Source organism: Meles meles, chromosome 8 (genome assembly GCF_922984935.1).
Source record: "Meles meles chromosome 8, mMelMel3.1 paternal haplotype, whole genome shotgun sequence".
NCBI classification, from domain to species: Eukaryota; Metazoa; Chordata; class Mammalia; order Carnivora; family Mustelidae; genus Meles; species Meles meles.
This window is the reverse complement of record NC_060073.1, coordinates 108,556,810-108,583,365: the sequence shown is the minus strand read 5'-3', so window position 1 is coordinate 108,583,365 and position 26,556 is coordinate 108,556,810.

Genomic DNA, 26,556 nt, shown 5'->3' with positions numbered 1-26,556 from the left:
TGGAAGGGTGTGGAAACCAGACCAGTGCATCCGGGTGTGTGGTAGTCTACCCGAGCGGACTGAGAGGACAAGACCATGTTGCAGCGCCTGTCCCTGAGGAAGACCTCATCTGTGATTCTAGAAAAAAATCTCAATCTGAGGAGAATTTTGTATGCAATGAAGAACAGCCTGACTCATTGCTTCCCAGAGCCAGTGAGGTCCTTTCTGGTTTTATTTCCGGTTATGGCTCCTATGAAAGCTCACGTCCAGAGGCCCGAAGCACTGCTCGGTCTCCCAGTCCTAGGCGTCATGGGAGATGACTCCCACAAAGGGCTCCAACACAGAGGAAGCCGAATTGTGTGTCTATTTGGAGATGATCTCCCTCCCTTGCCACACACACAGGTGAGCACAGACCATTTGAGGCTCCGGAGACCTCTCAAGGTCATGCCAGTGGGGCTCTGAGGCCGTCCAGCTCCTTGGCTTGTTTCCAAAGAGGCTGGCCACGATCTCTCAAAACTCAGAGATCATGAAGCTTTGCTCTTTCTCGGAAGGCCTATCAACCGGGCTTAAGATGAAGCGGGAGGGATTTGGAGTTAGAACTGCTTTGGAGGAAGCCTTGCGAGACCTGATTGAACAAAGGTGAGAGCTTCGTCTTCTCCAGAGGCTTTAGGGCATGTCTGCCGGCTATCCTTTGGGAGAATTGGAGAGCATCTACCCCGGAGGAAGGGGGGTAGATTAAAAGTCCAGAGAAGGAGAAGAGCTCTGGCCCACCCTTCAGAGGTCAATGACAAATTCCAGGACAAAAGGCCAATCAGTGTCAGAAATCAACTTCATTTTTTTTTTTTTTTTTTTTTTTAAGATCAGGAAAGGGGCACCTGCCAGGGGTTCTGACTCTGAGACCCATCACTCTGGGCCTGGACCCTTTGCCCAGATGCAGTCCTGCTCCCTCCCTTCTTCCCTTTCCGTTTCACCTTCTCCTCCTCCCTTTTGCTCACAAAGCTTCGGGAGAACCCTAAAGCTGTCTCCTGCCTGAGCCCAGCTGGCAGACGCTCCAGCCAGGAAGCAGAGCTGGGAGGCAATGTCATGTGAAGGAAGGCCCAAGGGCAAGGGCAAGGCCAGAGGGTGGAGACTGGAATCTGTTTAGCTTTGCCAAAGAGGGCTAAGTATGGTAGGTCAAGGGGGTTTATGGTGTGTCTGGAGATAAACGAGTAAAAGAACAGGTCAGTGGTGAGGCCAAAGCACCTGTGCCCACAGAGATGGGAAGTTGTCTGCAGGGACAAGGCAGGGGTCTCCGTGAATCAGAGAAATGTCACCCCTCCATTCTCAGCAAAGCAGCCAGCGTTCAGACAATAAATCTATTTTCGGTTAACAATAATTGCATAAAAGGGCTCTGGAGTAAGTCCACCTTAGAAGGGAAAGGTTTTAAAATTCAGCTTGCACCCACTCTTGAAGGCACACTCCTCATCCCTTTATCCGCACCCCCCCCCAAAAAAAGACTCCCTGGGTCTCCCTAGGGGAAAAAAGAAGAATCTGGTTCAGAGCTTGGATCAGAAACATGCATCGTGCCCTCACCCACACTCCTAATGTCTGCAAGGCACATGACCTCCTCCATCCCAAGGCCTAACCCCGTACTCACACATGCGGAAGAACTGTACTCATCTACGACCACATCTCCACGTGGCACCTGAGTAATGGGTCTTTGTGCCATGGACCCCCCCTTTGGCAGCCCGATGAGACCTATGAACCCCCCGAGAAAACTGATTCTGAATGCATAAATCAAAACACACAGAATTACAAAGAAAAACCATGACATTAAAGTTCAGTTTTCAAAGCCTCCTTGAAATAAATCTGTGGAATGGTAGTATGCGGACTTTCTTATTAAAACTTTAAGGGACATCTAACGATGGATCTTAACAGCGAATGTGGTGACTATGACTGATATTCTGGTAGACCAGCCGGAACTGTAAAATGATATGAAAATATCTGTGATTTCTACTGGTAATAAAATCACAGACACCGTAATACTACTGTGGATTGTTGCCTACTATATATTGGAAGAAATGTCACATTTTGGTTTGAAGTTTGTAAAAAATGAAGATTTAATATTTTTCCCCATTCGGGCTCATGGTGCTTCTGAATTCCACCGAGGGCCACTTGAAGATCTGTGGCTCCCAGGTACCCACCACGCTGACTGAGCTAGCAGGTATATGCTTCTGGATCACACACACTCACTCACTGGACTGACAGACACTTAGTCACCAACTCACACACACCCATTTCCAAATCCTGCCTCAAAAATAAATACCCATCATGCTCACACACAGTCGCGATGGTGAATGTTTAAGAACCAGCTCTCCAGGTAAAAAAAATAAATAAAACAGCCCCAATCTGTCACCGTTGCTAACTCCTGTGATGTAAATATGGCCACGTGGCCCATTTGAAGTTACCGACAGATATCCCTGAGCACACATCCAGAAGAGACCGGGCAGGCATATTCCATTCTGCCATACAGATAACTGCAGATTAAACAACCTCAAGACTCAGATAAGAGTAAAATGTAAAATAATGAGGAAGGAGTGAGCTGTAATTATTACTTTCCTTTTAATATAATTTACGTAATTGCAAGCATATGCAATTTAATTTTTAATAATGGCAGATTTTAACAAGCAGCTTGCAAAATTCCTCAATGTCAGAATCCACTTTCACAGGCCAGCTCGGGCCGGCTCCAGCACACCAGCGCACGCATGGCTGCACGGTCATGTACACGCCAAACCCTCGGGCCACATTCTACACACGCATTCAGACGATCACCCACTCCTTCCCTTGTGGCCCCAAACCCCCACTCCTGGACATACACCCCACTAACACCTTCACTCACGCCCACACCCACAACACTCCCGTCTCTCTTTACCCACGAGTCCTTTGTCTATACCTTTGATATATAACTCGCACTGCTACAGTATACAGAGATAATCGCACACTCCCGATTCAGAGCGGCCCTCGAACTCACACAACCCCAAATGCGTAAATGCCAACACGACTAATACCCCAGATGTAACACACTCATCACACACAGACCGTTCTCAGAGACCCGAAATCCTACTCGTTAGCACAAACGTCAACACCCCCTCCACGGCCATGCCCAGAATCCCTAAACATGTCCATGCCGGCACCCCTATGACCCACATAACAAGCACTCATGTAACACTAAAGGTGCGTTCGTTACGCATATATTCAAATACGCGCAGTTTCCCTGCGTCTGCAGTACTAAACGCACAACTAGCCTCCATTCATGTGTCTGCACATTCATACACTATTCATATCAACTCAGGCCTATGGGCCCCCCCCAGGTCACCTATACATAACCCTCACCCCTTCTTCACACTTTCACACCTGTCTGTCCCCCACACCCCGTACCCACACACGGGGCAGGGCCTGGCACTCCCCCCGCCACCGGAGGGAAGCCTTCCACTGGTTCTGAGAGCATCTGAAGAGCCAAGGCAGAGGCCAAGCACTGGCCGGGTGACCTGAGGCTGATCCATCAGGAAAGAGCGAGACAGCAACTTGGCCGGAAAGCCCTTTGTCTCTGCGGAGTACAATCCATCCGTGTTTCCTCTTTTGTCTTCTGAGTTCTGATTCACTGAACTTCGGGTCCCTTAAATCTCTGCCAACAGAAGCGACGGGACACCCCGGGCTGGGTGGCAGGGTGCCACAGAGGACGGAGGAAGTTGTTTGTCTAGTGCCCCTGAAAGAAAGTCGGAGTCTAACAGAATTCCCACATTAAAGGAAGAAAGCGGCTCCTTGTTTCCCACAGGTTGGGAGTTTGGGAAGGTATGAAATGTGGGGACTATTTGCTCCTTCTCCGCGTAACTGGACCCTGGGCTGTGACCAACACACCAGGAGGAGGTGGGAGAAGACTGTCTACAGGGAGCAGCTCTCGGAGTGGCCTTGGCATTGGGGATAGGGTAGCCTGCCACCATAGTGTGCGGGGAGCCCCATGAGACCTACGTTTAGAGTACCAGCCCCTGTCGGGTAACCCCTCCATGGGATGAGTGGGGAGCTCCCAATGCAGGCTGGTGGCTGAGATGGTGCCAGAATCAGGTCTCTGCTTTTCAGCTGGGGGTGTCCCCGCTCAGAGCAGACCTCCGTAATACATGCCAAATGGACTTGAAGCCCTTGGAGACCTCGGCGAGTCCAGAGGGCGGCGCAATCCTGACCAGGACCTGACTCGACTCCGGACAGTCCTCAGAGTCCTGCCCCACCCCGCAGAGCCCCTGCGTCAGCCTCAGCAGGATGCCTGCCCTGTCGAAGCCGGGGACACTGCAGCAGCAGGCAGGAGGAAAGAGTTTGAGTCTGAGCCCTGGATGGGTTATAGATACTGTGTGTCCCTGGACGGTCCTAAACCTCTCTGAGGCTCAGGTCCCTCCAGCAGAGAGTAAGAATATTTAAGGTTCCTTGCCGCTCTAAGACGGTGGGGCGCCGACACGGAGGAGTATCTTTCTCATCTGCTAAATAGCAGCGCTGATGCCCGGACGCCCCCCACTGCGAAGACGCCATGAGATCATAGAAGCGCCCCGCGCACGGCCTGACCCCGCCTACGTCTATCTAAATAGCTCTTATTATGTCTTGCAAACGGAACCAGGCACCCATAGAGCGTCAGGATGAGACCTACATAAAAAGTAGGACATAAAGTCCTTGCCCTCATGTTGCGTATGGTCTAAAATGAACACACGTCCCTGGGCACACGCACCTCTTCCCAGGACACGCTACACTCAGTCCACTTCCGAACAATTTTGTACAAGGCCCATAAGTGCAGTACGAGACCAGGGCTTACCTCTGGGGTTGCTTTGCAGCCCTAGAGAAGGATGAGACCAAACTGATACCACTGAGCAGCTCAGGAAACGGGGTTAGAGTTCAGAGGTAGGGCAGGGCTGGAGCAACCCAGAAGGTCTTCCTGGAGCAGGAGGCCTGAGCCAGGAGCTCAGATGGGTGAGAACTAGACACACCGAGAAGAGAGCTTTGTGAGCGAACTGTCCTCCTGGGACAGGTGGAAAGACTCAGGTCCTGAAACAGGGAGGCCAGAGCCCCATCCCACACTCTTCGTTTTATTCAGTTCTTATACACTGCGACTTTACGAAGCACCCACTTTTTGGCAAGCACTGTTGTTCAACCCTGGGGTGGGCAGCAAATAAGAATGACAAACTCCCTGCCCTCAGGGAGAAGTCAGGCTCATAAACCAGCACCTTCCGAGTAGGGGGATGGGGTCCCAGAGGCAGGCAGGAAGGGTGACAGAAAGGAGAAGGAGCCCTTCTTTCTGGCTTGTCCTGGTGGAGAAGAAGGTGGGGAGGTTGGGTCAGGGAAGATCAATGATAATTAACATTTATTATGTGTTTTCTGTGTGCCATTAAGTCATGCATATAAATATACATATACATACATTATATATATACATATGTATGTATATGTATATATATAGCCCTGTAAGTCATCTAGATAGAGAGAGATAACCCCAATTAATATGCACATCTGCCCTGTAAGGTAGGCATTATTATTAAATACAGATGAGGACAATTTGGGAGCAGCAGTGGGGACCGGGAAGCACCAAGGTCAAGTCAACACAGTGAGATGGAGGATTCAGACGGCGCCCCCAGGATCGCCTCTTCCCTGTCCCCCTGCCCTGTCTGCTCAGAGCCAGCCCCTTCCCCGCTTGGCCCTTCCCAGAGACCCCTGGGGCCCCTGCCCCCCCCCAATGCCATTAGCGCATCTGACCAACCCACAGCCAGGACTCACTTGGACTGCACGGAGCCTGGTGAAGGCCCATTTGCTCAACGCATAATAGGGATTAGAATTCATTAATGCACTACAAATTAAAGTATTAATAACGGCTGCGGAGTTTAAATGAGAGCCAGGGAAGGGAACTGGGAGAGGGGCCGCCCCTCCCCCGGCTCCCACCTAGCTGCATTGTTCCTGCACGGGCAATCCTGCGCTCTTTAATATGCTGTGACAGCCGGCTGGAGTGACCCCAGACAATAAACAGGGCCTCCTAGTTAAGTATTAATCTGCCAAAAGAATGACCTTCATCCACTAAAGAAGGGATGTTTTTAAAAACCTTGCAAGTGGAGGAAGGCTCATTTGCTTGCTCATTTAGCATATTAAAAGGGTATTATTGCTACAAACAAGAAATCTAAATGAGGCCTGGGCAGGAGCAGCGGATAACACTCCTGATTAAAGGTGCAGGGTAATGATGAACACCGGAGGCTGAATCCCTTATTGTTCACCAATATGGCAGGACCCGGCTGCTGGCACGATAAGAGCATCGAGCCCGGCCGGGACCTGGCACAGCCAAGGGAGGAACCCAGCGTGACCAGCCGTCTGGGTGCCGCCCACCCTGACCCACCCTGCCTGGGCAGGTGGCGGTGGGACGCAGGGCACTGGAGGAGACCTCAGGGCAAAGAAGCCCAGTGAAGAGGGCTCAGGCCCAGGGACCAGGCCTCCCTGTCTAACCCTCCGGTTCCCTAGGGCCCTGTTTACTTACAGCTTCTCCCTCCCCAGCTGGTCAACTCCAGGGAGGAAGGCGCCTTTTCCCCAGGGCGCGGGCAGGGTGATGTCCTGCTCAGTGCTCAGAGAAAGAGTCGGCAGGCAGACAGGGGTTAAGGAAGGGTGGTTGTGCTTCTCTTGCTTCCCTGGCAGGGGACTGAGAGGTCAGAGCAGGAGCTGGGAGACTGGGTGTGTCCTCTTTTAGCCTGGAGGGGTGGGGGGCTCCTGGAGCAGAGGTGCCTGGGAAGCCAGGCACAGAGCCAGATGGGGAAATACAATAGAAGAAAAGAAACAAAAAGATACAAATGTCAAACTGGAATGCAACAGAATCTAGGGGAAAAGGGAGATCCACCCTGTGCCTGGTACCAGCTTCCTTGACCTGGGCAACTGATAGGTAACTAAGGAAGCTGGAAATCCAGCCCTAGGGCTTTACCATCTAGGGAAGGGAGAAGGAATGACTCCCAGGAAACCGTTAGGCATGAAATAATGTTTTCAGTACAGAATATTGAAGGTAAAAATAATTCCTGGGGTGCCTGTGTGGCTCAGTCAGTTGAGCGGCTGACTCTTGATTTCAGCTCAGGTCATGGTCTCAGGGTCCCGGGATTGAGGCCCGAGAAGGGCTCCTCGCTCAGTGGGGAGTCTGCTGGAGAGTCTCCTTCTGCCCTTCTCCCTGCTCGCATGCACGCTCGCTCGCTCTCAAACAAATAGATAAATCTTTAAAAAATATACTTATCGATAGCAGGAAATCGTGGTGGAATCACAGAATTGTTTGAATCCAGGATTGACTGGAATTAACGTCATTACAGAATTAAAGGAGGAGCGGCCTCACCCTAAGAGCTAATAGTGACGACACATTTCATCTCTGGCCTGTGTTCTCCTTGAGGAGGGAGCCTGTTTGCTCATGTCTGTGTCCCCCCTCCCTCCTAGATGCTGGGGCAGGGGCGATGTCGCTTAACCCCCACACAGCTTTCTCTTCTAGGACTAAAACAGAGCAAGATTCCCAGCTCCCCTTACAACTAAACTGGAATACACTAAGTTTAAGCAAATGAGAACCCTAGTCAAACCGAAGAGTCATCTCTGGCCCGAGGCACGGAAAAGACAACTGACCTCCCCTTCTTTCTTCTCCTGCCACAGTAACCTTGGCCAGCATGTGGCGAGGAGGACCTCACAAGATGGAGGGAGCCTGGATCCCCGAGCCACCGGATGGAAGAGGATCCCCACCAACCCACAGCAAACTCTCCAGACTTCTGTTGCATTGCACCCCTGAGCTTTAGGGGTCGACCTACCGAGACAGAAGCATTCTTCATCCCGACTAACAAATGTTTGTCAAACTAATAATTCAGTATTCTCTTTCAGTTGTCCTAGTAAATTTAAGGCGGATCAGTTACTTCCCATTGCCAAATAAGGAAAGAGATTCGGAGTTAAGAAGTAACAGAGCCAGAAGTTAAATTTATTTCTCCAAATCCCATGCTCTTCTTAATCTACCTGGCTGCCTTTCAAAAATACAATCTGATGTATATTTTATGTGAAATTTATCAGAAGGTACCTCAGTGTAATAGAGGTGAGGGACTTTCCAAATGAGAGGGTCCCCTGGTCATCACTGCTGTCAGGACACGGCTGTCATCTCGGATGCAGGTAAGGCCCCCTGAATCCAAGTACTTCAAAGAAGAGCCTTGGCCAAGTGTTCTCGCCCCTCAGGGTGGGGAGCGGGGAGGGCAGCAGGGGGATTTATAGCCCTCCTTTCCGGACTTAGGAAAGAAGAACCTCCATTCCCTAAGCAGATGGTCAAAATCAGGCTCCTTGGAGAGACTGACCCAGGGTGACTTCCGCACATCACTTCTTAAATAGATTTGTCAACCGCCCAACAGTTTCCAAAGCTCCGGAGCCTGGCCCGCCTGAACTTCGGAAGCAGGAAAACAGCTGAAGGGAAATACTAACAGGTTGGCTCACACTAGGAATCCCTTCCACTCTTCTGCAGTTGACGTAAAGAAGGCAGAAGGTAGTACAAGGTGGGAGAAGGGCTTCCTAAGCCAAGAGGAAAAGCGCTCAGTGCACAGGGGGAAAGGAAGGAGTCTGCGGGACTGGAAATTAGTTTAACTTCTACAAGGAAAAGGAACGAGAGTCAACGATAATGGGTAAGATTAGTTATCTGTAGAGAAATCCACGGGGCAGAACCCGATTGTCCTCAGTCCCGGTCAATGTCTCTTTTCTCTAAATCCCTGCAGATCTGGGTACTCAGTCCAGCTGACAGAATAAGCATTTGCTGACTAAAGACCATGTGCCAAGCATAGTTCCAGGTGCTGGAGACACGGATGTGAGTTAAAGGGCTCAGTATTGTTCTCACCCAGGCTAATAAAATCACACAGTGCCTTGATACAATGCTGTACTGCTCAGTGGCTCCCCTAGTGGCCAAATCCCCCAGCGCCAAAAGTCCTTTGTCTTCACTCTCCATCCTTCCCTTTGAGTTCTGCGTGCCCCTGGAAACTCTAGCTCTCTAAAACTCAAATTCATACAGCCCCAGACATTAGAGCTGAACGAATCCAGACAGACTGTTGTTGCCCAGATTCCCCATCTTAAAGATGAAGAAATTGAGACTCAGAGAGGAAGAAATGATCTGATCGCGGTCACTCTCTGGGCTTTCCTGGGAGAACCCACATGACTGACTCATGAGTGCTTGTTAGCGTGTAAGCCAGAAAATGTGTTAGGGCTGTTTAGTAAATTAATCAAAAGATGGACTGGTAGAGGGCGCCTGGGTGGCTCAGCGGGTTGAGTGACTGACTGCCTTCGGCTCAGGTCATGACCCTGGAGTGCCAGGATTGAGTCCTGCATCGGGCTCCCTGCTCATCGGGAGTCTGCTTCTCCCTCTGATGTGCCCCTCTCTCATGCTCTCTCTCAAATAAATAAAATCTTTAAAAAAAAAAAAAAAAAGATGGACTGGTAGAGGTGGGTTGGCAAGGAAAGGTAATTGTTTGCTCAGACTGGGCTGAGGTCCATGTAGGGCACTCTGATTCCCTCCCTGATGTGTGCCCATCCTTCTTCCAGTCGCTTCCCTTGATCCTGGGTACCCTCTCTCTCTTCTCCTGGCAATTTGAATTCAGAGACCGTGGGGGAAACTGGAGCCTGGGAGAGTTTCCTGGCTGAGAAATGAGTCCATCTAATCACTCTCTCGTACTGTATTTATCTCAATAAAAAGGGTTGCCAATGGTCTGTCAATGACAGACCAGGTAAACGGGAAGTACCTACAAACGGCTGGGGTTTTAATTGTGTGAGCTGCCTTAAGGGACGTGACATTCTGTCCTGGAGCTCTGGGATGGGGTCACCTCCACTCTGGCCCCCTTGGCTCAGTCTACTTGCTATTCTGCATTCCTAGAGCAGACAACGGGTGACAGCTCACTCCCATCCAACCCCTGGGGGCCCCCGCCCAGCTCAGTTGTTACCTCCTCCACAATGCCCCCTCTGACCCCTGTCCCCAGTCCCTGTGCTCTCAAATCTGTGGCATACACCTCTCACAGAGCTCCCCGTAGGGCAATGCCACTCTGGTCCTGTGCCTTTTTCTCCCTCCACCGCCACCCCCAGCCTGAGAGCTTCTTAAGAAAGAGCCCGTGTCATCCTGGGCACCGGCACAGGTCCAAAGCACAGTAGTTCCTAAATACGTGTGTTGAAATCCAACTAACATTCAATCCCATTCGCAGGGTCTTCCGTCTTCCCCTGATTTGGGTGTGTCGCCGGACTTTGCCCTGTAAGGCTCCACTAGGGGCAACCTCGTGGCTAGCCAGGCACCAGCAAATGTGCCTAGGGCTTCACGTGAAAGGTGGCGCCCTTGTGGGGGGTGGGCTCATGATCTCATCTTCATTCCCAGCAACCAAGCTCAAAGCAGTTACGTAACCGGTCTCAGGTTTCAGAGCTGGTCAGCAGAGAAGCCGGACAGAAGCACCCGTCTGCCTGACCCATAACTATGGCTCCTTCAAAGACAGCACCCTGACTTGGCGGACCCAGCACCCATGGTTTGAGATGGTCAACGCAATGTGTTGCTTCAATGCAAATACTCACGCTCCAAATTTCTAGGATGTTGTAAAGTCACACACAACCTAGACTGGACCTAACAGCTTCATTTCCCAGGGAGAGCTGCCTCTGCATGTGGTCCCCGCTGTTTTAAAAGCCCTGTTCTCAGGTGAGCCAGCGCATCCGTGCTCAAGCTGCTCTGTGCTCCAGAGGCTTTTCCGCGGGTTTTCTCCGGGATTCGGGGCCTTAGTGCCTCATGAACTCTAGTGGCTTTTACGTAATAGAGATAAAAGCTGCCTGCAATAAACACCCAGGACAAAAATCCCGGCCATTATCCTCAGAGATCAAGCAGAAGGTCTTCTCTGCGAGGTTCCAGAAGATTCCAGGCTCGGGTCTGTTTTCTGTATATTCCCATATAATTCCCCGGTACTTTGGTTTATCTACTTCCTGATGACCACATAACTTATTGAAACTTTCACTCTGGAAGAAGTTATATGGACTGAAGAGTCATATGCAGTTTGGAGTCATCTAGAAACGATCTCGGCTCACACTTTCTGCAGGTCCCAGGCAGCCTGACTCCTTCCCTGCAGGATCTCAAAAGGCCACGGACACATGCACACACATCACCTGGTAATGGAGGTGGAGCCAGAAGGAAGAGGGTTAGGGAGGGGAGAGGAGGAGAGAGCAGGCAGGAGAGAGACAAGGAAAGATATGCCACTGGGTAAAGTTACCTACGGAAGGAATCCCAAAGCTGAGGCTAGAACAGTGGTCCCCGTGGTGGCCATGACAGGAAGGATCCTTGGGGTCCTTCTGGCCTTGGAGAAATACAGAAGGAAGAGGAGGCTGTACCTGCAGGGAGTATAAGGTCATGAACTTCACCTAGTGACTGTCCAGTTTCTTGGGTTGAGAATTCTACTCTGTTCCCGAGAAAGACTAGAGACTGTGTCCTTGAGAACACCTTCATTTCGGGACTGGGGTGCCCAAGGAAGTAGGGGTCCGAGAGAGACGGCGACAACCTCAGTCCAAAGGCAGGCCAATAGGTTTTCAATGGAGAGGACATTCCAGCAACAACAAGAAGGTCAGGAAGAACCTGACTTCTGCAAACTTCTACATTTTCCAAATAGACAGGACTGTTCCAGATGCCAAAAGAGAACCCATGTGCACAGGTGACGGATTTTTCCCCCGGATACGGGAATCTGGGTCACAGTTAACCTCTCGATGAGAGATTTCTCTCAACTAAGTCTTAGCTGACAGGTGGTGAAACCTGGACAACGGGCAAGGGCTGACTGACAGCCAGGGACGGGGACGCCATTAACCCTCTCTCCGCCTCCTGTTTTGTCTTCCCGCCACCTTCTCACCAAGTACCCGTAGCCTCTGGATACTCATTTCCAGTGTCCCTTCTAGAAAACTGTCCCTGACCTCTCGCCTCCCCCACCCGCCCTCCATTCGAGTGGACAGCCTCTCCTCCAGGAGATCACCCCCCCACGGTGTCCACTTTAAAAAGAACATTTCAGGGGCACGTGGGTGGCTCAGTCGGTTAAGCCACTGCCTTTGGCTGGGGTCGTGATCCCAAGGTCCTGGGATCGAGTCCCGCATCGGGCTCCCTGCTCAGCGGGGGGCCTGCTTCTCTTTCTGCCTCTGCCTGCCGCTCTGCCTGCTTGTGCTCTCTCTCTCTGACAAATAAATAAAATCTTAAAAAAAAAAAAAAAAGAACACTTTGCCCATCGCATTGTAACCTCCCTGTCTCCTCCACCAGACTGCAAGTTCCTTAGGGGAAGGAACTCCCTTTGACTCTCATACATTGCCTTCGTTTCCAGCACGTGCCTGTGACCTCACAGATGTCCAATAAATATTTCTGCATGAATGGATAAAGGAACAGCAGAAGAACCAAGAATCGAGTCCAGCGATTCTCCGTTGGTTCGTGTTTTAGTAGAGGGGGTCTGCCGATGGCATCGACATATTTTAAGAAATTACATTACTCAAAATAACAATCAACCAGTCACTGGAAACCTGCTTTGGAGTCACCATTATAGTACAAACATGTCTCCCCATCCACGGACAAGTGTCTGAAGCCAATGCTCTGCTCACCATCTGCATAGAAATATTTGCTATTAAGACTGCTCTCTCTGGGGGCGCCTGGGTGGCTCAGTGGGTTAAAGCCTCTGCCTTCGGCTCAGGTCATGATCTCAGGGTCCTGGGCATGGGACTCTCTGCTCAGCGGGGAGCCTGCTTCCCCCTGTCTCTCTGCCTGCCTCTCTGTCTACTTGTGATCTCTGTGTGTCAAATAAATAAATAAAATCTTAAAAAAAAAAGAGAGACTGCTCTCTCTGGAGGGGTAAGGGTCTCACACATTCCAATAAACACAGCCTCCTTCTTTGGTGCCGGCTTGACTTCACACCGCACCTTGTTCCTGGACGTGTTATTCACAGGAAGTCGTGCCCCACTCCGCAAACTCGCACGGCTCAGTATCGCTTCTGCAGGTGTTGCATTAATATTGAAAGAGACATTCCTAAAGTCCCCTTAGGGAAAGAACCACCCATCTCACTGGTCCCCAGAAGACACACAGGCAAGGATGGGAAAAGCAGCCTGTGCAGAGCAGGCAGAACTGCAAAATTCAATGACAATGTCCCTTGGGGCCAAAAGGCAGCAAGACTTGCTCCAATTCATTGAATTAACAAAAGGAGAAACACAATGGAGAACCCTTGCAAACAACCTTTCTAATTTCTGGCAGAGAACAAAAGGAAATTAGAGGGCCACTATGTAAATCCCCCTCTAATACCTTTCTCAGAACAGAGAAGTAATTCTTTCAGGGAGAAAGTTAAGATGTCAGAAGATCTACAGACTTGTTCTAGGGCTCTTCGGGGTAGGGATGTCTTTTGTTTAGGTGGCAACTTCAGAGAGGTGGGGAAGGGAGCGGCATGGGATCCAGGAGGAAAGAAGCACGGAGCTGGATATTTACATCAGGCTGCACCTTAAAAAATAAGGATAGAAAAGGTTTCTAAGGTTTCCAGCCAAGCCACTCAGAAACGGAAGAGCAAAGGGGCATTAAGGGTTAGGCAAGAGCCCTAGGCTTCTGAGTTCTGATTTGGATGGCAGGCTACAAGGGGAAAAGCTCAGGAACGCTGCATCGGAGGCCCTGCCAGCATCTCTCGTGGCCAGGATCTGGGAACAGGCCCCAGAAGACTTGCTTTCCAGCCACTTACAGAGAGGAGGGAAGCGGGTAAAGGGCGTTCACCACCGATGAGCTGCAGTCCATTCACATATGCGGCTGATGAAAAGGTAGATTCCAGAGGTCACAGCACAGCCGCTACAGAATCCCCCAAAGTGAGGTCTGGGAATATGCATTTGTCTAGCTCCCCAGGGGACCCTTAGGCACACTGAAAGCTGAAATCCAATGGTTTAGCACTTAAGAGGACACCATGTTGGGTGTCCAACCCATGAGAGACTGGGGTTCCAATAGAAGCTTTCCACCCACTGCCTGAGTGACTCTGGAAAGTGGCTTTAACCCCCAATCTTCGATTTCTCACCTATAAAATGAGAGTCATAATAATACCGACATTGAGAGATGTTGTGCAGATGAAATGAAATATCGAATGCAAACTGCTTGGTTAGCTAGTGTCAGATATATGGTGATATGTGATGGCTGTTCCTATATAATAATTGCTATAGTTTTGGGGGGGTAAACAAGACATAATGTAATTGCAGAAAGCTAGTCACCAAGGGACCTGATATGCCCAGAGTCATCCTGAAGGAAAATACTTTCCGTTTATTTTCATGAAGGGGCGCTACACCTTTGGCTATTTCTCCAGTTCGGGAAGGCCAAGCCATCACCACGACTCTCATGTGATTCCTCAAGGGAGTAACCTTGAATTAGGGATCGAAGGTGGCTGCTTGAAAACCCAGCTGGCCAGAATAGGATGTCCGTGTCTCCCTTCCTTGTGGTGGAGACAGCAGTAGCATCTACCCTCCACTTGCCATGGCATGAGGATTAAAATACACAGCAAGACACCTGGGTGGCTCCGACCCTTAAGGGTCTGCCTTCAGCTCAGGTCATGATCTTTGGGTCCTGGGATGGAGTCCCGCATGGAGCCTGCTTCTCCCTTTGTCTGCTGCTCCCCCCGCTTGTGCGCACGCTCTCTCTCTCTCTCCTTCTTACAAATAAATTAATTAAAAAAAAAAAACACAGTGATCAACAGTTCAATATTGAGCACGTACTAAGCACCTATTAAAAAGTAAGTTTTTAATGGCCCACGGCCTGCAAAGCAAACCAGCCCTTCCTAGGAGGACACACATCCCTTCACTCCCCCAGGAAATGAATTCCATGTAGCTAGGGTTGTTCTCAGTTCTGTGAACAATGAAAGACTATTCTTTTCCTTCCAGGGGTTTAGGTAGGGCAGCGCTTAAGACAAGAAATGTCATGAGATCATTTGTTGTGTGGTGAGTATTCGACGAGTAACATATAGCAAGTCCTAAATCTTTAGGGAGACAAACCAAGGAAGGTTCCAGAAGCAGGGACAGACTGGTCTAAATAAGATGGAATGGGCTTAGGACACCTGGGTGGCTCAGTGGGTTAAGCCTCTGCCTTCGACTCAGGTCATGATCTCAGGGTCCTGGGATCGAGCCTGGCAACGGGCTCTCTGCCCAGCAGGGAGCCTGCTTCTCCCTCTCTCTCTCTGCCTGCTGCTCTGCCTACTTCTGCCTCCTTGTCATTTCTCTGTCAAATAAATAAATAAATAAATAAATAAATAAATAAATAAAACTTAAAAAAAAAAAAAAAGATGGAATGGGCTTGAAAAGGAGCAGGGGAAACCATCCCGAAGTGAAGAGGGCATAGGCAAGTTATGCCTGTGTGCCAAGGGCAGGTGTCTGGAGCGTAGGACTCCCACAGTTACCTTTAGCAGTTACTGCATTCCGGGGTGCCTAAGTGGACTTCTCACGGAGCAAGTCTGCTTAAGATTCTCTCTCTCCCTCTCCCTCTGCCCCCTCCCACCCCTGCCCACACACTAAATAAATAAATAAAGCCACTGCGTTCTGACCCAGGGTTTGGCCCATGCCCCCAGAGAAGGGAACACCATCATCTGCACGGGCGCAGGTACACAGAGAATATCAAGGATATCAGTATCCTGGGAGGCCATGTCAGATTGGGACCCACAGTCCAGACACAATCAGTCACAGACCGCCCATATCTACTCCCCCCTTCCTCTTGTCTTCACGCTTCCCCCTTATTCGGATTTCTAGAGAAGGGGAGGAGAACGGGACCTGAGAGTGTAGAAAGGATCTGCACCTCGCGGGTGCCACAAGACCTTGCATCTGCCCTCCCCGTGCCCCCACCATCTACCCAGTCCCTTCCAACACAAAGCCATAACCTTGACCTTGATCACCAGCCTACGTGAAAGATGCTAAGTCAGAAAGGAGCGGGAAGATAGAAGAAACAGAGAACCAGAAGAGAGGAAAGAAGGAAGGAAAGAAGAATTGTGGGCAGCCGGAAGAGAAGGAGAGAGCAATGGACACATGTGCCTTCTCCTGTGCCTTGGGGCACTGCCCGGGGGCAGGATGAGTTTAGGTAGAGTGCGTGGTCCTACCAGGAGCCAGGTTTATGCCCTACCCTCCTCACCTCACACACCTATAGACACCGCCTGGGGGTGCCTGAAAAGACACATGCAAGTCCGTATGTTGTTTTCCTTTCTTCATGAAGCCAATCACTTATTTATGCATCTCGAAGTATTTACTGAGTGTCCCCTACATTGCAGGGGCTCGCAGACGCAGGGAACATAAAATGCATGACACAGAGGCAGCTTCCAGCCCTGCTTTCAGTACCCACTGGGCACTTTTTGAACCGTAACCCACACAATGCTAGGTACTGCAGAAAGTACACAGCGATTGCAAGCGATACTCTACGTTCTCAGAAAGCTTCTGATCTCCTTGAGGAATAATAATAACATACCCGAATTAATCATCTGAAAAATTCCAGTCCCCAGGGACCTCTCATTCCTCTGCGCTTGCCTGCCCGCCTGCCTGTCCACTCACAGCAGACTTAGCACACACCACCTTGTGTTGTTGCTTATTGGCTTATGCATTTATTTATTTTACCCTACAAAGGCCTCTGTTGGTTAGTGTGTGCTGTTTAACACACTAAGGCAAAGCTCTTTGGCTCCAAATAGCAACAATGTATTTAGGTCATGATCCTGTGGGCAGGCAATTTGGATAAGGCTCAGCTCGGTGGTTCTTCTGGTATTGGCTGGGTCCATCCAGGAATCTTTTGGCGGATTCTGGTCTCTGCTTCTGGAGGGATGGGTGGACACTGACTAGCACATGAAAGGAGACAGGGCAACAGTGTCTCGAACCTTTCTGCAGGTTGATCTAGACTCATTCACATTGGCAGAGCTCCTAGAAAACCAGTAGCCACACGAACTGGCATGTTACCTCTTCGGCTACATTCTGTTGGCCAAAGCAAACCATGGGGCCAGCCCAAAATTTGGGGGTGGACAAACAGATCCTACCTTTTATTGGGAGTACATCCAAAGACACCTTGCAAGGGCATGGATCCAAGAAGGGGTGTGCTGAAGCCATCTTACCCCTCATTGACCACATGGTCTATTCAGCTTCTCAAGAGAGACGCCATTTACACATTGTTATATTCTCAGAGCAGAGGAAATAGCTTGCCCTTACTGATGCCATAGCAGAAGAAGCCGGTCCAGGGACTTGGGAAAGGCCATGGTAAGGAAGGAGATTTAGAGTTGAGGTTTGAAGGACGAACGGGAGCTGGCTAAGTGGAGAAGAGCCTGGCCAGAGAGCACAGTGTGTGCAGAGTTTCAACATGGCAAGGATCCCTGGAGAGTCCAGGTTGGCCCAGGGGTTGGTTGGAGTAGGGGGAAGACCGTGCTGTGGGGCCCTGTAACCCTTCATAAGGAATTCAGACATTTTCCTAAGGGCGATGGGAAGTCATTAAGGAATTTTAAGCAGGGGAGAGAAACGAGGAGGCTTGTGTTTCTAGAAGGTGGCCTTGACTGCAGTATGGAGAATGGATTAAGGGAGACCAAAGTGGAAGTAGGTATAATAAAGTTCTGCTTTAAATTTGCAAATACCATGGGCAAGATTAAAAGGCTTGTCAGCTACTTATACTTTAAGGGCATGACGCAGGACAGAGATTCGTGCCCCCCCCCCCGCCCCCCACCTCAGAGCCACTTGAGCCGGAGATCTGTTCAGGAGGGGGTAGAAGCAGGGGCTTTGCAGGCAGCCAGCTCCGGGTCCCGGCTCCGGGTCCCAGCCCCGTGCAACTCCCACCAGGATCTCAGGCAGGGAGAACAATGGGAAGTTCATAGATTAAGATTCTTTTTACCTTTCTATTAGCAGAACGAATCATTTGCCTTTAAGTAAGACATTTCATTTTGATTAAAGTAACAAACATGAATAAGTAAAAAGCAATTAATTTCCAGAAGGACATTCGAATCCAAGAGGGTTTCACTTCCTGTCAGGATTGAGGTTAATCCAACTCTCACCTCTGCTGACATCATGGTAGCTACCCTTGACTGAGGTCCTACTAAGTGCCGGGCAATTTTCGTAGCTGATCTCCCACCATCCCTAGGTGGATGCCATCATCCCATCCTCCAGGTGACACCCAGAGGGAGGATGCCCCTTACCCAAGGTGACACACAGAATAGGGAAACACTGGAATGGGAAGAAGTTCCTTGTTCCTAACAGCCACGGAAGCCAGCAATCACCGCCTGAGCCTTGCAGGGTGCGAGGTGGGATCCTTGGTAGGCTCCATCTCATTTGAGATAGGTAGCATCTTCATCTCCGCTCTGCAGATGAGGACAGTGCAGGTCAGGAAGGTCACATAGCTCGCCCAAGGCCACACCGCCTGGTCTCATAGCAGAAGCTGTGTTTTTAACCACATTATGCTGCCTCCTGTATTCTCCTAATGACACCATACTATCGTGAAAACATTGAGATTTCTTAAATAAAATACTCCTTTATCCTTCCTAATCCCTGTGTAAAAAAGCCCTGAACCATGGATATGGTCAGTCCCAACCCATCCCCCTCCTCATCTCCCTCCTGGATGGCAGGGTCTGTGCCATTGAGCTCTCTGCTCCCCACCGCCCAGGCCCCACAGCACCGAGCAGCGCTGACCCAAGCCCAGGACTCCATCGATCAGTGCTGGTTCTTCCTAGGCGGGATGCCGTCTCTGCTCACACGCACGCAGACACTCCCAAACTGAGTCTTCTGAGCGGGTCCTCCCAACAAGCCAGCCAGGCAGCCAGCTCGCCCCTCTAGCTACTTGGCCACGTGGATGGATCAATGTCGCTCTCAAAACAATGACCAGCCAGTCATACCCCTGCCTCCCGCCCCAGCACCGAAGAGCCTTGGGGAGCTGGCGGTTGCCTTAGATGCTGCCGTTCCACCACGTTCACCAGCAGGGGAGAGGCCGGGCTCTGCTCCTCAGGCAAGAACATCGGGAGGAATAATGAGCTGCTCCGGGGAAGGCGACAGCTTTCTGATCAGAAGACGTATGGGGCTGTCACAGAGACAGATGGGCCCCCAGGCCCCCTCCCCCACTACACTGCCCTGATGACCTCGACTCTCACCCCGGGTCTGTCTGTCCGTTGGTGCTGATTTGGAGGGCAGGGCAGTCAGAGGGAGGAGCAGAAGACCATGCAGTCCGTGAGAGGGGAGGAAAAAGCCAGAATGTCTTGAGAGACGTCATCTGAGTGTGAGCATCGTAACTCACGTTGGAAAGCCCCTCGGACCCGCTGCGTCTGTCCGCAGCCTCCACGGATCGCCTCGGTTGTCTGTAAGTCGTGGAATGTGGCAGCCTTGTTGTCCAACCCTTGTTGGGGCCGTGATGGACAGAGTTCTGGACCGGTCGTCAGGAGGACCGAGTTCTTCTCCACTCACTGTGTTCCTGTGGTTCAGTTCCTTGACCTCTCTGAGCCCCAGTTTGCTTATGGATGAAGTGAACATGATAAGGGCTTTTCTCATGAGATTCTTGGGAGCATTAAATGAGACAGCACACATGGGATGCTCTTAACCCCGGATCTGGCTCAGAACAGACGATCTGCAAGCATTCACTGATGTGGCTGCGAGTTCAGAATAAGGAATCACCAGTAAAAAGGATGTTTTTTAACTGGAAGACATGCTACAAAGTTGACTCTTCGTTTTGCTCTTGGCCTAAGTACTGTGTTAGTATTAGTATTAGTACCAGTGCTAGCAAGAGGAGAGTGTTAACTCTAAGGTAGCTTCGACATTCAAAGACCAAGACCTCGGGACAGAAAGATGGGTTCGTCATAATGAGCAGGTTTCCCAGTCTGAAAGGTGCTGGAGAGAGCCGCCTGCCTCCACTGTGTCCCCCCCAGGCCGTGCAGGGGGCTGGGGCCCCAGTTCTCCCTAGGGCAGAAGGTCATGGACAACAGATTGAGAAGGGCAGGAGGAGACTGTTAGCGACCAGAGAGACGTATGTTCTGCCTGTGCTGAGGAGGCTAAGGGAGCTGTTGACCCCCAAAATGGATCTACGGCCATAGATAACCCCAAGTCTAGGGTGGGGTTGGCCTGGGGTCAGAGCACAGCCGGGGGAGGCAAGAGCAGGCTCAGCGAGAGGAGAGGGGGAGGAGAAAAAGACAAGGAAGCAGGACATGGAGGATATTGAAGTAGAGAAGAGAGAAGAAGGCCACCTTGTCCTTTCCCCCTTTTTTTTTTTTTTAAGATTTTTATATATTTGACAGACAGAGATCACAAGTAGGCAGAGAGACAGGCAGAGAGAGGAGGATACAGGCTCCCCACTGAGCAGAGAGCCCGATGCGAGGCTCGATCCCAGGACCCTGAGATCATGACCTGAGCTGAAGGCAGAGACTTAACCCACTGAGCCACCCAGGCGCTTGTTCTTTCCCTTCTTGAAGACCCTCCAAGATTCCCATGGCCTTCAGGAGGGACCCTGGGCTCCTAAGCCCAGGCACGAGCCCTGTGCAGCCGGGTGGGAGCAGCTCTTGCTCTGTCTCTGGCCGCACGGACCAGCCGCAAGGGAGACACCAGGACTGTGTCTTCCTGACTTTGCCCTTGAGCTTCCTTTTGAGAGGAAGGCCTTTCAGCTTGTCCCTGTATTAGGAAGGTACCAGGCATCCTCAAATATCACCTCCTCTAAAGGGGAACCCTCCTACACTGTTGGTGGGAATGCAAGCTGGTGCAGCCACTCTGGAAAACAGCATGGAGGTTCCTCAAAAAGTTGAAAATAAAGCTACCCTAAGACCCAGAAAATGCACTACTAGGTATTGACCCTAAAGATACTAATGTAGTGATCCGAAGGGGCACATGCACCCCAGCGTTTATAGCAGCAATGTCCACAATAGCCAGATGTCCATCAACAGACCAATGGATAAAGAAGATGTGGTCCATATATACAATGGAATATTACTCAGTCATCAGAAAGGATGAACACCCAATTTCTGTATCAACATGGATGGGACTGACTTATGCTGAGTGAAATAAGTCAATCAAAGAGGGACAACTATCATATGATCACACGGATTTGAGGAATTTGAGAAACAAGACAGAGGATCATAGGGGAAGGGAAGGAAACATGAAACAAGACAAAACCAGAGAGGGAAACAAAGCTTAAGAGACTCTTGGTCTCAGGAAACAAACTGAGGGTTGCTGGAGTGGAGGGGGTGGGAGGGATGGGGTGGCTGGGTGATGGACACTGGGGAGGGTATGCACTATGGTGAGTGCTGAGAATTGTGTAAGACTGATGAATTACAAACCTGTACTCTGGAAACTAATAATACATTATATGTTAATAAAGAAAAAAATCACCTCCACTGGGAGGCCTTTCCGGAGTCCCTGAGGCAGAATTAGACAACACCAGGGCCCTGCACATCCCTCGAGGACATTGGCGAGAATTATGTCCTTCCTTCCCTGCCCCCCAAACCCGGGAGCGACTTGGGGGTGTGACCTGTCACTTGCTCATCTCTGCGTCCTGGGGCTGGGATGCTGAGTCTGGAACGCGTGGTGCTAATGTATCATTTATGGCAGGACAAGAGGGGACCGGGAAGAGAGCCAGGGGAGTGGGTGGGAGACAAGGGGGGAAGGAGGTGAAGGGAGGAAGAGGAGGGAAAGAAGAAGAGAAAGGGGGTAATGCAGAAGAGAATGTCGCTGGAGAGCAGAGCAGGAGGGAAAAGGAAGAAAGGAGAAACCCACAAAGGTCAAGTAGAAAGTGAAGTGAGAAAAATGAATTTTGGATAGAGACACCAGGGCTGCTGGTGGACAGAGGAGGAGGGGGCGAGGGGGATGGATGGTTCAAACGGAATCCAGAGACTCCGGGAATTTTTCAGCACTTGGTGCCTGGCTCCCCGGGACCTGCTTCTTCCCACCCCCGCAACCTCACAAGGCACCAGGGTAGGCCTCCCCAGGTCTGGGGTAGCTGTGTACTGAGGCGAGGCCACCGTGCTGAGGAAGTGGGGCTCCTTTACAGCTCAGACGTGGGAGGTCCTGCTGCGGCCTGGTTTGTGTAAACAGTCCTCACTTACAGCAGAGAGGACCGTCCTCCTCTTTCCTCCCTGTCACCATCGACGCCAGCTACATCTATCTGGATAGACGCCCACAGGAAAACCATGGGCCAGCGGCTTTGTGGGGCTGCCTCAAGCCCCAGCTGGATTTAACCGGACCCAGCTGGTCTTGTGCTCTTCCCTGGGGGGATTCCCCCCGCACCCGTCTCTCCCGGTACACCTCCCGCACCTGCTCTCCAGCAGACGCCACAGCTGGACCGAGCGGGCCGTCCAGTTCTCCCACGTGTCCAGGCAGGGTCATGGGCACGTTGCAACGGCAGCCATCCAGCAAGTGCTCCCGGGAGCACAGCTCTGCCTGGCTCTGGCTGCTCTCTGAAGAGGGCTGGGAAGTCTTCTGGGCTCACCCCATGCTGAGCAATCAGAGGCTGGCTTCTCAGAGTGAGAGTATTCCATGGCTCTGCACCACTTGAGGCCAAAGTAAACATCATTAGGGAAGGAAGAGCCGGGAGGCCCCTCCGCACCTTCAGCTCTCAGCTTCCCAAGGGAGGCTGTTGGGGGCCGGACTGAAATAAGTGGTTCTTCAGTTAATTCCAGGGCCCACTTAATTTGCATGATTCGGCCCTGGTCCCTTACATCTTCTCCCTGATGCCCTCTGTCCTGCCAGCCTTCACCTTCATCCAGAACAGCACCAAGCAGACCCCTGGCTCCTTTTTCTTTTCTAATCTTCTGAGATGGAGGAAAAGGATACACTTATTTAGGCAGGGGATGAGGGGGGGTTCCCAAGGTCACTCCTCAACCGCACTCAGGCTGGAAGTTTCTAGGAGGAGGGAGAGATGAGTCACGTGGGTGCACAGAGAGCAGGAAAAAGGGAATTCTACAGAGTCCCTTGCCTTTCTGGAAGATGCAGACAGCTCTCTTTCTGGCAGGGAGGATGGGATCTGTTGGGGAGGGGGCAGGGGCTTCAATCCACAGGGGCTCATTTTAGCCTGGAGCCAAAACCTTCACCATCTACCCAACCTTTCCTTCATTGGAAATATAATGAGTCTCAACTCTCTTGTTTCTGCTTCTAAGCCCTGCAAAGGTCAGCGAGTGTGAACAAGAAGAGAAAAACAAAGAAACAAGTCTTGAATAACCCTTAATCCAGAGACAATCCAGACTCCTAACGAAAACTGGAAATTAACCAATATATGACTTTCTCCTGCAGGTAGGCAGAGCTGGCTGGCCCTTTACTGGTGGTTTTCAAGAAAGAGAACACCCTTTTAAGTGGCAGTGTGAGCTTGGCCAGGGATGGAGGGTGGCAACTGTGATTTCTCTGTCTCAAGATGCCAAAATCCTCCGGAATTGGCCTCACTCCTACCCCTTTCACGGAGGCACTCCTCAGCAAGCACAGCCCACTCCCATTCATGTACCCACTCATTCATTCCTGAGCACTCTGGAGCAATGGGAGACCCAGAAAAGATGGGCAGCGTTCCCGCCTTTCTGAAATCACAGAGTTCAGGAAGGCGACGCACACAAAAATGAGGCTGGACAGCCGATTGGACCCAGATGACGAAGCCACTCGCATGGCCGGCAAAGGACTGTAGACTATTTTATAGACAATGAGGCACTTCGGAAGACTTGGAAGCAGGGGGTGGCTTAGTCCGTGTTTCCTAACAGGAGGTCACTCTGAACTCACCATGAAAGGTGGCCTGGAAGGGTTGGCCAGAAGGGGCCAAGTCTCACCGGCACTGGACATACACAGGACTTAGGGGACTTGGCCAAGCAAACCAAAAGCCAACAGAACAATACACTACTCCCCCCAAAGCTGTATTTTATTCAACTATTATTAATAACTGATTTGATTCTATCCATTCCACTTTACAACCCCTGTCTCCTGCAATTGTCTGGTCCTGGTAACAATTTTATTGGAGCATAGGAGGCAGATTATAAATACATTTTTATATTGCACATTGTATTTTAAGCAAATTTGAGACATCTCTGATTAGGTGCCTTCCCAATGATAGCCTTGTTCAGACAGATAATTGTGTGCTGATTTTTTATTTTATTTTATTTTATTTTTTCAGCTTTGTTCTCTCCCCCTTGGCAAAGCTGCAATCTTGCATACACACGTCAGTGGATAAAAACCCTTGAAAATAACTCTTCAGAAGAAATCTAATTTACTTTTTAATCTGGTTCGGAAATTTGCCAGAAAAATTTCCACCGACAAGCACTGCCATTTATTACCACTTATCACACACCCGGGCTGTGCTCTCGCTCCTGATGGGGCTAATGTAACAGGGGAGGAATCTTCTGATACATTATTTATTTGATACAATCCCACCCAGATAAGATCTATCGGCAGGAGAGGACAAAGTTTGACCTTATCCTTCCTCTAAGGGAAAGTAAGGGGATCTTCCCTTTGCTTGCTCGAGGAACCGCCCTCTCTCCATGCCCTTGGGAGGGTTCAGCTTCCCATAGAGTGCTGGGACTCTCACCCCACAGAGGTCCTGGTTTGAATTTGCTTTCCTCTCCAGGAATCTACACCACCCACCCACATGGTTGTTTGTGTATGACTTTGAGATGCTTTTCGAGGGTCTCGTGCTTATCCAGATCTGCTTCTTAGGGACAGAGACCACAGTGGCATTTAGTATAGCCCTATCCAAGCTCAGTTTTGGGGTGGCTCCATTTTAGGGAAAGATATAGTATATGGTATGGTATAGGACAGCTGGTGACCTTGGGCTAGTAATTAAACCTCTCCAGCATCTTCATCTTTAAATGAAGGTCCATGGCAGCTGCTAGGCTTTGGGAGGAACAGAGGATGTGGGTCGGGAGAACTGGTGTGGGGGTTCTGGCTTTGATGCCTCCTGACTGGCTTGATCTTCAGCAAGGTGACATCCTTGGGCCCCTATTTCCTAATCTGTCCATGGAGCAAATAGCTCTTCCTCTGCTGACCTCGCAGAGTCATTAAGAGGATAATGAATATGGAAGCTTTGCAAGCAACAAATAAATATATAAATGCATAATTAATCACGGATCTATTTATTAATTACTGAAAACACATTACGAGATATTTGCAGAACCCACTCAGGGAACACGGGGAAAGAAGCCAGGCTGGGGGTAGCCAGTGAGGCTTCCTATATACCTGTCTCCAGCCTCCAGTGACGGATACCCCAGGCTGGCCCCAAGCAAAGGGAAACCCCTGCTTTCAGTGGCATGGTGGATTTTGGCTGACACTCCCTAGTAGACATCTCCCGAGTCTCTCTAAACTCCCAGGATCCACAGAATAAGGATTTGGTCTCTACCCGATCCCTCACATGATTTCTGCAAAGTAACAAAAGTGAAAGATCTTTTTTTTTTTTTTTTTTTTTTTAAGATTTTTATTTATTTTTAGAGACGGGGGGGGCAGAGGGAAAGGGAGAGAGAGAATCTCAAGCAGACTCCCTTGAGCACAGAGCCCAACACAGAGCTCAATCCCATGACCCTGAGATCATGACCTGGGCCAAAATTGAGAGTAGGATGTTCAACCAACTGAGCCACCCAGGCGCCCCATGAAGGGAAAGATCTCTGAACACTGGACAGAACTGAATGAAATCTGGGTGTGGCTGCACACACACTGAACTCTACGAGAATTTTCTTAGCTTTCCTGAACTTTCCCGTCATCTATAAAGTGAGGACAATAGCACTTAGCTCATGAGGTTGTTGTGAGGGGGTCAGTGGTATAACGTAACGTAAACTTTATAGGCCTCATCTACCCACCATCGGTGAGAGAGGGCCTCGTACTTGTACACTCATGCACTCTTGGTGCCTAGGGCAATATCTGCCATATAGAAAGAATTCAATCTGTACCTATCAAATGGATGGATGAATGAACGAATGAATGGGACAGTGGTCAAGGTCAAGAGCTAAAGAAAATGTCCATAATATTCTTGACCTGGAAAGAGTCTTGAGTCCTAAACTAATTTTGAAATCTTAATTTCCTCTCAAATCTCTGCCTCCAACTTCTTCCACACTTCTCCCCATTCTTGCTCCCCTTTCCCACCTTCTTGACTTCTAGAATGTTCCATCTCCCCCCCCCCACTTGTCCTCCAAGCTCTTCTTTCCCCAGTCAGTGCATTGGCAGTGAGGTTTGCCCACAGAACTTTCTCCCTGTCTCCCTGCTTTTTGTGTTCCCTTCTCAGAGCTATGCCTCCTGCGGGAAGAGTAAATATAGAAAAATGACAACATGTACATTAATGCTCGTTAGAATGTCATCATTATACTCTGCAAAGTGTCTGCCGAGGGGGTCCCTAAAGGACACTTAGAAGCAAAGCAGCTGCTCCAGATTTGTTCCAGCTCACATCTCGAAGAAATGACATTGAGATAAATGCTGTATTTCTGGCTGGAGGGAGGGGAGAGAGCAGGGCTTCTTTGGAGAAGGGGGAGATGGTAAAGAGAGAACCCACACGTTTCCCCACAGGCTCAGAACAACAGGTGCCACTGGACAGACAGTAGGAGCCCATAGAAGGAGCAGCACAATCTCTACAGCGAGGGCTGGTTTGCTCAAACCAGAGGCTCGCCATCTATG